Consider the following 14,156-nt stretch of genomic DNA (forward strand, 5'->3'; position numbering starts at 1 on the left):
ACCGGAGAATCTGTTACTGAAGCATTTGAAAAAATAATTTTAGAAGGACGATTACCAATAAATTTGTGGGTGGATGAAGGAAAAGAATTTTATAATAAAAAGTTTGAATCATTTTTGAATAAATATAAAATTAACATGTACCATACATTTAATGAAGGTAAGGCTGTAGTAATCGAAAGATTTAATAGAAGTTCAAAAAGAATAATGTGGAAATATTTTACTGCAAATAATACTTATTCTTATTTAGATAATTTACAGGAAATGGTTGATAAATATAATGAAACAAAACATTCTAGTATGAAAATGACACCAACCAAAGCCAGTAAAAACTTAAATAAAGGCACTGTTTACTTTAACTTATATAGTAATTTAAATGCACCAAAGAGCAAATCAAAATTTAAAATTGGTGATCGAGTTCGTTTAAGCAAACTTAAAAGACATTTTGAAAAAGGATATACACCAAACTGGACAGAGGAGATATTTATAATTCATGGAATTAATAATACAAATCCCAGAATATACACTATAAAAGATTTAAATGATGAAATAATTCAGGGTTCATTTTACGAACAAGAACTTTTACCTACTACGCAAGAAGTTTTTAGAATAGAAAAGGTTATCAGACGAGACTATAAGAAAAAAAAACAAGCTTTAGTAAAATGGAAAGGTTACAATGAAAAATTTAATAGTTGGGTTCCGTTTAGTGAATTGGAAGAAATTTAAATTGAAAATATATTATATAAATGAGTGATAAAAATCTAATCTCTAATAATGGAATAGAAACAATAGATCAGTAAATTGGTTAATTATCCACTTAACTAAACTAGCTGCTGCTTACAGAAAAAGTTATAAATTTTGTGGAAGAGTAAATACAGGATTACATATAACAGCAGGTATCTTTGGTTGTTCAGCTGCATTAGCACTTGTTCCAGCTATTCCTATATTTGTAGCAGTTGCTGGTGCTGTTCCATCAATAATTACTATATTTATTAATAGATTAAAAGTTGGCGACAAGAAATTTATTTTAAAAGCACATCATCACAAAATAAAACAACTAATAACAAAAGCACGGATTGCAGCTTTAGCTGTCCGTAACCCCAATGATCCTGGAAAAGAAGAAGAGAAAAAAGTTATTCAAGACATTTTTACAATACTGTTAGAAATGCAGAAAGAAAAGAACGATTCAATTCCCTTTGAAACATATATGAAGGAATTTAAACTTAACGGATATAAAAGTAAAAAAGAAGAAGAGTTATATTAACTTTAACTTTAATTAAAGATTTTTTTCTATAAGTATTTTATATAAATGAGAAAAATTATATCAGTTGAAGGTAATATTGCATCAGGAAAAAGTACGTTTTTAGGTAGTATTAAAGAATATAATCCTAATTTTAATATAATTCCAGAACCAATTCATGAATGACAAAATGTTATGGACCCAAGCGGAAATTCATATAATCTTTTTGAACTTGCTGCCAATGAACCTCTAAAATATTCATTTCCTTTTCAATTAGCAACTTTAAACAGTCACATAAAAATGTTAAATTCTGCTAAAAAATTTGATGGTGTTTCTTTTCTTGAACGATGTTATTTAACTAACAACAACGTTTTTACAAAACAATATCACGACAGCGGTGTTATAAATGACCCCGAATGGGCAGTATACAATCTTTTCTTAATTGAACATGTTATTAAAATACATGGAAAAAATCCAATTGATGCTTTTATTTATGTTAAACCCGATCCTAAAATACGTTTTCAAAGACTTCAGAAAAGAAACAGATTTGAAGAAAACAGAGATGGTTTAGATTATTTAGAAAAACTACACAAATTACACAAAGAATGGTTAAACAGAATGTCTCAAGAAGGTATTAAAATTTTAACAGTTGATAACAATTTAGAAAAAATAACTTTAAAATCTTATTCAAAAGATATAGATAATATTACCCATTTTTTAAATGTTCTTTAGATGTGTTTTTTAAAGGTTTTTTTCTATAAGTATATTATATATAGATGGTTAATAGAAAGGTAGATAGAATGATTATACCAAAATTATCTAGCACTTTAGGAGAAATAATGAATCCAGACAAAAATTCATATAAAAATGTTCTTAAAAGAAGAAATGTTATTAAATCAAAACTTAATCAAATAGTTAGCGATGAATATAAAAATCATGTCATTGATAAATTACAAAATGTTATAGATCCTTATCAATTAGAAAGGAATTTATTTGAATGGGAATGTGGTTGTCTATTAACTGAAGAAGAAAATACCGAAAGATTATGTGATTGTCACAGACCAAATAATTATCGAAACAATCCTAAAAACGTTATTGTAACCGATTGTGATACTAATGAAGAAAAAACATATAAAAGCACTTACAAAGCATCCGAAGAATTTGGTATTAATGCTGGGTTAATAAACATGTGTTGTGAAGGGGCAAACCGAGTAAAATGTGGAATATCAAAAGTTAATGGAAAAAGATATAAATTTAAATATTTTATTTCTTCTTAAACTTTATTTATTTTATTATTTTTTTAATCCTTTTTTTTTGCTTGAAGATTTATTTTCTAAATATAATATATAGATGGAAATTGAGAGATCAAAAAATCAGTATTATAAGAAATTTGAAATTAAAATTACATATAGACAAGATCCAAAGAATCAATTATATTTAACTATAAACGACTCTTATGAAATACTTAAATCTGAACTTAAAACTTTAAAAGGTATAAAAATAAACGTTGTTTTAAAAATAACTTTTGCAAAAATGGATAAAACTGATACAATATATAAATCAGCCTATTTTCAATCAAAAGCTTTAGAAATTATTAACACAAACGAAATAAAAAAACTTTACGTCAAACTTTTGATGAAATAATAAATAGAATTGGTAATTGGATTTCTGAAGGAAGTGGCTGGAGAATAGAGTCAGTTGATGCTTATTATATAAATAGATAGAAGTATAGTCCATTGGCTGCTTCAAGTTATTTAGAATTACCAAAGAAATTACAAAATTCAATGAAAGGATTAATAAATATAAAGAATGATGATAACGAATGTTTTAGATGGTGTCATTTAGCTTATAAATTTCCTGTTGAAAAAGATCCTCAAAAAATTTCAAAATATAAAAAACATATAGAAAAACTTAATTATAAAGGAATAAAGTTTCCTGTTACATTAAATCAAATACCTAAAATAGAAGTTTTAAATGACATTTCATTTAATATATTTGGATATGAAGAACCTTCAGGTGTTTATCCATTGTACATATCAAAATATCATTATTCTGAAAGATGTGATATGTTGTTAATTAATAATGATAAAAAATCACATTATGTTTGGATAAAAGACTTTAATAGATTAATGAATAACAAAACAAAAAATACAAACAAGAAACATTTTTGTAGATCTTGCCTGCAACACTTTACCCAAGAAAGAATATTAAAAGAACATGTTGAAAATTGTTTAACTATCAACGGTGTTCAGGGTGTTAAAATGCCACCAGAAGGTAGTAAAGTAGAATTTAAAAACTACCACAAACAATTAGAAGTACCCTTTGTTATCTATGCTGATTTTGAAGCAATAACTAAAAAAGTTTCAAGTACCCAGCCAAATCCAGAATCTTCATTTACCGAAGAATATCAAAAACATATAGATTGTGGTTATGGTTACAAAGTTGTTTGTTGTTATGACGACAAATATACTAAACCAACACAGGCTTACAGAGGACCCAACGCGGTTTGTAAATTTATAGAAAAAATGCTCGAGGAAGAGGAATATTGTAAAGAAATATTTAAAGAGCACTTTAACAAAGAATTAAGAATGTCTAAAAAAGACGAAATTGTATTTAAAAAGCAGAAATCTTGCCACATCTGTGGAAAAGAATATACAGAAGATTCAATAAAAGTAAGAGACCATTGTCATATAACAGGAAAATTTAGAGGAAGCGCCCACTCAGAGTGTAATGTTAATTTTAGACTAACACATAAAATTCCTGTTGTTTTTCATAATTTAAGAGGTTATGACAGCCATTTTATTATGCAGCAAATAGGAAAATTCAAAAAAGAAATTAACGTCATTCCAAACAATATGGAAAAATACATGGCGTTTATGATTTCTGATTTAATTTTTATTGATAGTTTCCAATTTATGTCGCAGTCATTGGATAACTTAGTAAAAAACATCCCAGATTTTAAATATTTATCCCAATAATTTCCTAAAAATAAACTTAATTTATTAAAAACAAAAGGTGTTTATCCATATGATTACATGGATTCATTCAAAAAATTCAAAGAAGAGAAGTTACCTCCTAAAGAAGAGTTTTATTCAATTTTAAATGAAACGCATATATCTAATGAAGAATATGAGCATGCTAAAAATATTTGGAAAAAATTCAAAATTAAAAATCTTGGAGAATATCATGATCTCTACCTAAAAACTGACGTTTTACTTTTAACTGATGTTTTTGAAAACTTTAGAAAAGTATGCCTTGAATATTATAAATTAGATCCTTCTCATTACTTTAGTAGTCCTGGTTTAGCTTGGGATATGATGCTTAAAATGACCGGAATTCAGTTTTAATAACCGACATTGTTAAATACCTTTTTAATGAAAAGGGTTTAAGGGGAGGAATCAGCTATATTTCAAACAGATATAGCAAAGCAAATAATAAATATATGAAAGATTATAATTCAAAAGAAGAAAGTAAATACATTATGTACCTCGACGCCAATAATCTTTACGGTTGGGCCATGTGTCGACCTTTACCCACAGGAAATTTTAAATTTATATCAGAAAAACAATTTAAGAAATTAATTGCAAAGGGTAAAACCAATTTTATAGTTGAATGTGATTTAGAATATCCAAAAGAATTACATACTGTACATAATGATTATCCTTTAGCTCCTGAAAAAATCAAAATTCCAGATGAATGGCTTTCTGATTGTAGTAAAAATATTAAAAAAGAATTTGAAATAGGAAAAAGTAATGTAAAATAAAATAGTTCCAACTTTAATGAAAAAACAAAATTATGTTGTTCATTTTAAAAATCTTGAACTATACACAATTAGGGTTAAAGTAACAAAAATACATAGAATATTAACTTTTGATGAAAGTTCTTGGTTAAAAACGTATATTGATTTTAATACTCGAAAAAGACCTGAAGCAAAAAATTCATTTGAAAAGGACTTTTTTAAATTGATGAACAACTCTGTATTCGGTAAGACGATGGAGAATTTACGCAAGAGGGTTAATATTAAGCTGACACATGATGAAAATATTTTATTGAAGTATATAGCAAAACCTTCATTTGTTAGTTCAACGATGTTTAACAAGAATGTATTTGGTATTCATAGAATAAAAGAAAGCGTGTTATTAAACAGACCTTGTTATGTTGGAATGTGTATTCTAGATTTATCAAAATATTTAATGTATGAGTTTCATTATAATTACATTAAGGAAAAGTATGGAAGCTCAGCAAAGCTTTTATTCACTGACACTGATTCATTATGTTATGAAATAAATACTGAAGATGCATATGAGGATTTTTATAAGGACAAAGATTTATTTGATAATAGTGATTACGATAACAACTCAGAATTTTATTTCGATAATAATAAAAAAGTAATTGGAAAATTTAAAGATGAAGCTGCCAGTACTCCAATCGTTGAATTTGTTGGATTACGTAGTAAAATGTATTCATATTTATTAGAAAACGAAGTTAATGTTAAAAAATGTAAAGGAATTAAAAAAAAATGTTGTAAAGAAAACAATAGTTCATAAAAATTATAAAGATACTTTGTTTAATTCAACACGAAGTAATCACACCTTTAAAGTTATTCGTTCTGATAAGCATAATATTTCCAGTTATGTTATAAATAAAACATCTTTATCATGTTATGACGATAAAAGATATATTCTTGATAATGGTATTGATACATTAGCTTATTCTTAAATTAAAGAACAATAAATTGTTAATTGAATATTTTTAATATTTAAACCAGTAATAGAAATAATATCATTCATGTTAAATTTATTAGCATAATTAATAGAAATAGATTCATTTTTTCTGTTATTTTTTACATCGTAAAGCTGCCTTTTCCAATTCAGATTTATATTCTGCAAATTTATTTGAAAATGTATCGAGTAAATCTTGGTGTTTTTTTTTGTAAAGCCAGTATTTAGTTTATTTATTTCTGTTCTGATTTCTAACTGATACATATTTTGTAACTTTTTCTCGGCTTCAATAATCTTGTCTTTTAATTCTTCATGTTTAATCATACTATCTTTTAATTCTTGAATTTGAGTGAATAAAATGTTTAAATTGACTCGAAATACTTCTTTTATGTTTTCATCTGTCAAATCAGATTTCTCTTCAAGTTCTTTAATAGAATCAACCATAGCTTTCATTTCTTTTTCAATTTTATCTTGTAATTGAACTATTAATAATGAATTATTTTTAAAATCTTTTGTTAATTCTTCAATATTCTTTACTTCTGTTTCTAATGTCTGTTTTATACTTTTAATATCTTCAAGATTATAATCATCTATTACACCTTGAACTTTTTTAAACATAAATCGTCTCGAAACTGCATCGTTGGGTTTATCTGGATTTCCTAGGTTTATAAGGTTATTACCTCCCATATCTAATGCTCTGTTCATTGTGTTATCAAGTTCCTTATTTCTGTGAAGATACGATTCCGATTCTTTTTTAAGTTTTTTGAATTGTTTTTTAGTAGCATAATCACTTAAATCAATATCAAATTTAACTTTACTTATACTGTCAGGTTGATTAATTTGTTTTACATCATTAAAAACTCCCATCTATATATTACCAGTAAAGTTTTTTCTTAAAAACTTCCTTGGTTTGTCAATATATAAGAAATCATATTTTTGATTTGTTGCATTAGTAAAAGAGTTAGGGTTAATATTTTGTTCATTACAAATCATATCATTTTCTCGTTTACTTGGACTTTCAAATAAAATATAATGTGAACAGTTAATCCGAATATCTTTTGGTGTTTTATAATAAGACTGACTTAAATAAATAACACAACAGTTTTTATGACGCCCTTGAATAACGTATTTTGTTATTTCATTTTGAACCTTTTTATCTTCACATACAAAATCATCAAATATTACTACTTTTTGTTTTTCTGATTCAAGATTCTCACAGGGTTCAATTTGGTTGGAATCAGCTGAATATTCAAGTATTTCATTTGGATTTATTTTATTTTTTTCTGCAATTCCATTTAAAAGTTTAATTAAATCTTGATATTTAGGTTGTTCTAGGTTTTTAGCATACAAGTGTAATTTATCATAATATATAAGAGGTTTTTGTATCATATGCATTAATGTATTTGTTTTTCCAGATCCAGAAGATCCACATATTAACATTCTAAAACATGAATCTGGCATAAAAGGATGACGTTGTTTAAAGTTATTGGATTTATTACTTTTTGTATCATAATTTGGAATTTCCATTTATATATAAATTAAATAATAATATTACATTATCTTACATTATTTTACATTATCTTACATTATTATATAAATGCAATCAAAACTTAATGAAATGAGAATAAGAAAAAACTTAATCGGGCAAAAGATGAGGGCTCTTAGAGAAGAAATAATGAGAGAAAAAATTAAAAAAGCTACAAATCGGGATATCTACACTGAAATTTATAAACCAATTACTGAAGGAATAGAAAGTCAAAAAGAACAATTATCAAGTCAGTTAAAAGCATTACCTGTAATAAAACAACAATTAGCGTCACTAGGTGATGAAATGAAAGACATACAAACATACCAGGGTTTACCACAGCTATTCCAAGAGCCACTACAAATTACAGAGTCTCCTGAAGATGAAAAACTGGTGAGGGAATTTGACAAATGGGAGAAAACTATACATGAAGTTGAAGTAAATTTGGATGCTGGTTTGGATACTGATGTTTTAAAAGAATATGGATATTCCAAACCGTCTAAAATGCTTAAATTGTTTACTTTAGATAAATCTAATCCTGATAAAGTATATGAAGACACAGTCCAAAATATAATAGGTAATGTTACTATGAATATCGTAAAGCTAAACGGTCCAATAGCTAGCAAATCAAGATCAAAAGATCTAAATAAACAAGAAAAAGCAAAAGAATTAAAACATGAACAAGACGAACTGATTAAAGTACAAAAAACGGTTGATAGATATTTTTAAATTTTTAGTCATACATATGGAAAAGGAATAAAACATTAAAATCCATTAAAGTTTCACCAAATGGAATTATGGTAATTTAATTATTAACTTAAATAAACTTTATGGTCAAAACAAGTTATTGCAAAGGATAGATAACTGGAAAAGAAGTAATTTAAAACTAAAGTAGATAATGATTTAATTGATTTGATTAATAAAAGATATAACAAAAATTAAAAACATTAAATTCATTCTAGAAAAATATTTAAAGAATACAGAAAAATCGGATTGCTGTCAATAAAAGATCTATGAAATTTAAAAAAGTAATTAGGGGACAGGGTTATAACGTTTGTCCATGTAATCCAGAAGAATTGGTTAATGATTGGAGTTAATTGTGGTTCAATTGATGTGGAAATAATAATGAAGAACTAAAAAATGAGGGTATTAGGTAGTAAATCAATTATTAAATTTAAATTCACTTTACCAAAACAACATGAAATGTTATTTAAAAATATTTTTCTTGAATATATAAATGGGAAAAAAAAATAGTATTAAGTTCTGAAACTGTTAAAGATGATAATAAAAATACTCCGATTGATTTTTACAATCAGATTTGGTCGTTCTTTAATTTTAGATAAAAATAAAACGTATGCTGTTGGTTTGGATAGTATTAACACTATGCTTATTCTTGGCATAATATTAGTGATGATTATGATAATAAAAGAATTCGTTATAATAAAGGTAAGGAAATTTGGGAAAAATATTATATTTACAAATGGTTCTTACAGTTACACTGATATTAATAATTACATAAGGGAAACATTAATTTTAAATAATGATGGGTTATGATTTAATAAATCAGACATTGCTCCAATAAGTTTGGAATTTGATTTAAGTAGTTTTAAGATTTTGATTTCAATTAAAGATAATTTTATTTTTGGGTCTAAGAATGTCAAATTTTCATACATTTGCTTGGATTTGATAAAAAAGCATTGAGAAATACTGAATGGGGAACTACAACACCAAATATAACTTTCTCTGTGGTTACAATTTATATTCATTGTGATCTTATTGATAAATTCACTTTTTTGATGGTAATTTCAGTGATATTATCTATGCTTTAAGTACTGCAGATTTAACAAGAGCTTATCCATTTACAAAAGAACCACAAAGAGTTGGAAAATTCTGAAATTAATAAAATATTATAAATTCAATAAGAATATATATTCCCGATGTGTTTGGTAGAATAATTAATTTTAATGAGGTTGAAACAAGTTTTACATTAATATTAAAAGAAATTAATTAAAATTTAGTTTTATATAATGTACAAGAAAGTTTATGATAAAAATAAAGGAATATTTAGTTATGTTGATGTTCGCACGGGAGAAGAAAATATACAATGTTCGGGTATCTTTGACGCTTTTACAAAATTGTTTTCAAGTGGAGTAGCATCTTCAATTAGCACAGCTGGAAAAAAAGCTCTGGAAACAGCAGGAAAAGCCGCGCTAGAAAGTGGAACAAAAAAGGTTGGAATGGAAGTGGAAATTTAGCTGCTAATAAAATTGTTGAAAAATTTAAAAAGAAACCTACTCCGGCAGTTGGTGATTTAATTGTTAAGGAATTACAAGAAAAGAATAACAGTAAAAATATAAGAAGGAGGATATTAATATGAGAATAATAGAATATTGTCAGGATCGGGGACTTTAGCTCGACAAAAACGTATTAATAGATTAATTTATAAAAAATAAAATTATATATAATATATACATGTTTAGAACAAAACAATATTGTGAAAGATACGAACTAACTCCTATTCAATTAGATACAGCTTTAATATCTGTCTTGGGAAATAATGTTAAACAACAAAAAAACGGATATCACTTTACAATTAATGATAGAAGCTCATATTTTGATTGGTTTAATGGTTATTTTGAAGTAAGTTTTAAAGTTAATAAGCCTGCTGATGGTGCTAATTATGCTGATGGAGATCATGTTGCTTTAATTAATAATGTAGCTTCAATAATTGATCAGTTAGTTGTTAAACAAAATGGAAAAATTGTATATGATTGTAATAATTTATACAAGGTAGTAAATGTAAAGAATTTGGTTGAATTATCTAAGGATTATGCAGAAACAACTGGAACAAATGAATTTATCTTTTTAGATACTACTGGTGTTGCTGAAGATAGGAAAGATAATGCCGATTATAATCTGGGGTTCACTATTAGAAAGAAATTAATCGAAGATGGTAATGAGATAAATGCTAAGATTCCGTTAAATAATTATTCATTTTTTCAGGGTTTAGAAACTAATATTTTACCTCCAGGTAAAATTCAAATAACACTGCAGCTGACGGATGATGATGAATTAATTTTTAGAACTGCTGGTGTTGATCCAGGTAGAGTAATTGTAACAAAATTAATTCTGTGGGTTCCACGTTCAATTTTCAATGAATTTGGGTTTAATCTAATTGCTGAAAGATTTACAAAAGCAAGATGGTCATACCTTCGGGAAATGGTGACACAATCAACTGATACACGCCAAAATAATATAACCCTTAGAATAACAGCTGGTATAACAAAACCACAACATGTGTTTGTTTATTTACAACGAACTAACAAAAGTAATTCACAACAACATAACCCGCATTTATTAGATACATTTAAGGTAAATGCTAATAATGATGATTGCACTTTAAGCTCCTGTCGTCTTGAAGTTGGTAATGGTGTTTTTTATCCAGAAACAGAATACACAAGTATATCAAGAATATATGATGATGTAATTAATTATTATTATAAACAAAATAATAAGACTACTGGAAGTCTGTTAAATAGATCAAACTTTTATAGTTTATTTGGGTTTGTTCATTTTAATTTGGAATATAAAAAGGAAGTAATAACAGAAGATCCTAAGCATATTACATTAACAGCTAAGTTAAATGTTGCGCCAGTAGCTGATATTCGTGTTTACGCAATTGTATTGTATGAAGAAACAGTTGAAATAAATACTATTGGAAATGAACTTGTTATTGTTTAAATAAAATAAAATAAAATTAAAATTAATATAAAGTATATAATGACATCAAATTATATTGAATATAAAGTAAATTTAACAGACGGTCAAAAGAAAAACTTAGCAAAAGCTTATAGTAATAAAACTCCATATAATTTTAGATTAAAATATGAACAACTGCATGGAAACTTCCCTTTACTTTTAACAAAAACACAAATTAATCAAATTAAAAAAGCTGCCACAAACAGAAGGGGATTAGAAATTACAATTTCAAAAAAACAAATGTCCAGTCAAGGTCAAAATGGTGGATTTTTAGGAGCTTTAGCTGGTTTGTTAGGAAAAACAATTCTTCCAATGGCAGCAAAAATAGCTCCAAAAATATTAGCCCCTCTAGGTATCGGTGCTTTATCAGGACTTGCCAGTACTGGTGTCAGTAAGTTACTTGGAAATGGTATGATTTCGGTAGCTAATGATAAGAGAAATATGATATCACCATATCTTACGCCTAATCAAAGAAAGCAACTAGTAGGGTCTGGAGTTATTAAATTAACACAAAAACAGAGACAAAAACAAAATGGCGGTTTTTTGGGTATGCTGGCTGCTAGTCTAGGGATACCTTTGATTACATCTTTGTTAAGTGGGAAAGGATTACAAATTGATTCCCAACGGAGGTTGTACAGACGAATTCCTATAGTAAAAAAAAAATAAAATTTATAAACAAACCAATTTCTAACTTTGAAATTGAACAATGGGTTAAAAAATTAAAAATTAAAAATTTTAGGGGTGTAATTAGTAGAAATAATTTACCAAGAGTAAAACTCTCGGAGACCACAGGTTTACCAAAATCAAAGTCAAATAATGAATGTGGAATTATAAATTTGGACGACTCTGTTGGGCCTGGAACACATTGGGTTTGTTACTTAAATACTTTGTACTTTGATCCATTTGGACTTCCTCCGCCGAAGGAGGTAATTGAATATATACCAAATGTAAAGTACAACAATGTTCAATATCAAAACAAAACAAGTACACTCTGTGGTTACTATTGTTTATTTTTCATAAAAATGTTACAAAACAAAGTACCGTTGTATGATTTACTATATAAAATACTAAAAGTTAACAATCAAAGAGTAAATGAACAAACAATTATAAATTATTTTAAACTATTTTAAGTGTGGAGTTTAAATATAGAATCTCTTAAATTTTCCTTCTGGGTTTTATTTTTAAATATATGTTTTCTTCATTTGGTTAAACAAAAGATTTTAATAAATAATTTATTAAAATCTTTTGTTTTGTTTTTTAATTGGTCGACTTTGGATTTTTAAATTTGAATTGGCCGGTGTTGAATTTTTAAAAAGAGGGGTAAAGGTTAAATAAGGTTAAATAACGCTTGCACAAACAATTACTATACTACTAATCATTATGATAAAATTTAATGAAGATCAATTGAAAAATACAGTCTCTATCGCAAACAAAAGGAGTTTCTTTGATTTAACCTAGTGACCTACTTTTTGATACCAGATAAACCATATTCAAACCCGACCAAGATTTCATCAAGACAATCATTCTGATCACATTTCACGAGGACCAATTGAAAAGTACAGTCTCCATCGCATACACAAAATGTTTCTATAATTTAACCTAGTGACCAAGTTTTTGACCTCAGATAATCCATATTCAAACTCGATCTAGACTTTACTAAGGCAATCACTCCGACTAACATTCATGAAGATCAATTGAAAAATACAGCCTCTATTGCATACGCAAAGTTTTTATTTGATTTGACCTAGTGACATAGTTTTTGACCCCAGATGACCCATTTTCAAATTCTTTCTAGATTTTATCAAGGTCATCATTCTGACAAAATTTCATAATAATCAGTTGAAAAATACAGCCTCTATCGCATACACAATGTTTTCCTTTGATTTGACCTAGTGACATAGAATTTACTCCGGGATGACCCATTTTCAAATTTGGCCTAGATTTCATTAAGTTAATCATTCTGACTAAAATTCATGAAGATCAATTGAAAAATACTGCCTCTATCGCAACTAGCGAGCCACGTTAAATCTTCTTTTTTTGTCAAAATGATTCATTTTGTTTAAATTTTATAGTAAGTAGTGACATATATGTTAGTATAGTATTGAAAAAGCCATAGAGCTTGTATGTAATATATGAATTGATTTTTTCTGAATAAAAGTATACCCCAGAAAAAAAAAGATTGTCAGTTTTCAGTTTAAACATAAGTGTGTTTGTTGCTTTGATTTGAGCTATACGCCGTTTTTCAACTTAAAGAGTATTTCAGTTATGTAATTACGGACAGTTAACCTAACCGGTATTCTCCGCAAGTACTTGCTAACTTTCACACATAAATCAGAGGTGGATGACAATGATTTCAGGTACAATGCATTTTATCAGATCGTCACGGAGAATACATACCTCGCCCGGCAATCGAACTCACGACCCCGCGATACCTAGATCGGCGATCTCCCAATTGAGCGGGCGGAACAAATAAATAGTTCATTGTCGCAGCTAAATACACTGAATGACAGATATTACTGCACAAGACAAATAGTAGTGTTTATTTTTCTGTCACTGCAAAACGCACCATCGGCCGTAGAAGTTGCTTATTTCGAAAATGATACTGATGTTTTAAAACTAATTCATTACTTAACCACATTTCGTATTTAAAAGATATAATGTAGCTGCTCTGTTTTTATTTTACTTGTTACAGTGTTCTGTACCGATATAATATATTTTATGGTGAGATATCGCTTTGTCTGTCTGTCTATATTACGTTCAGTCACATTTTCCATGCCTAAGTAAAAATCCTAATGGTACAGCCAACATTTCATTGAAACTTAAAATGTACATAGATATCACTGAGACGATGTGCAAGTACCTGACGTATATGTTGTAGTATTCAGAGTATTCCCATTTAAGCTAATATTTTTTG

This window comes from Mercenaria mercenaria, chromosome 8 (assembly GCF_021730395.1).
Source record: "Mercenaria mercenaria strain notata chromosome 8, MADL_Memer_1, whole genome shotgun sequence".
Taxonomy (NCBI): domain Eukaryota; kingdom Metazoa; phylum Mollusca; class Bivalvia; order Venerida; family Veneridae; genus Mercenaria; species Mercenaria mercenaria.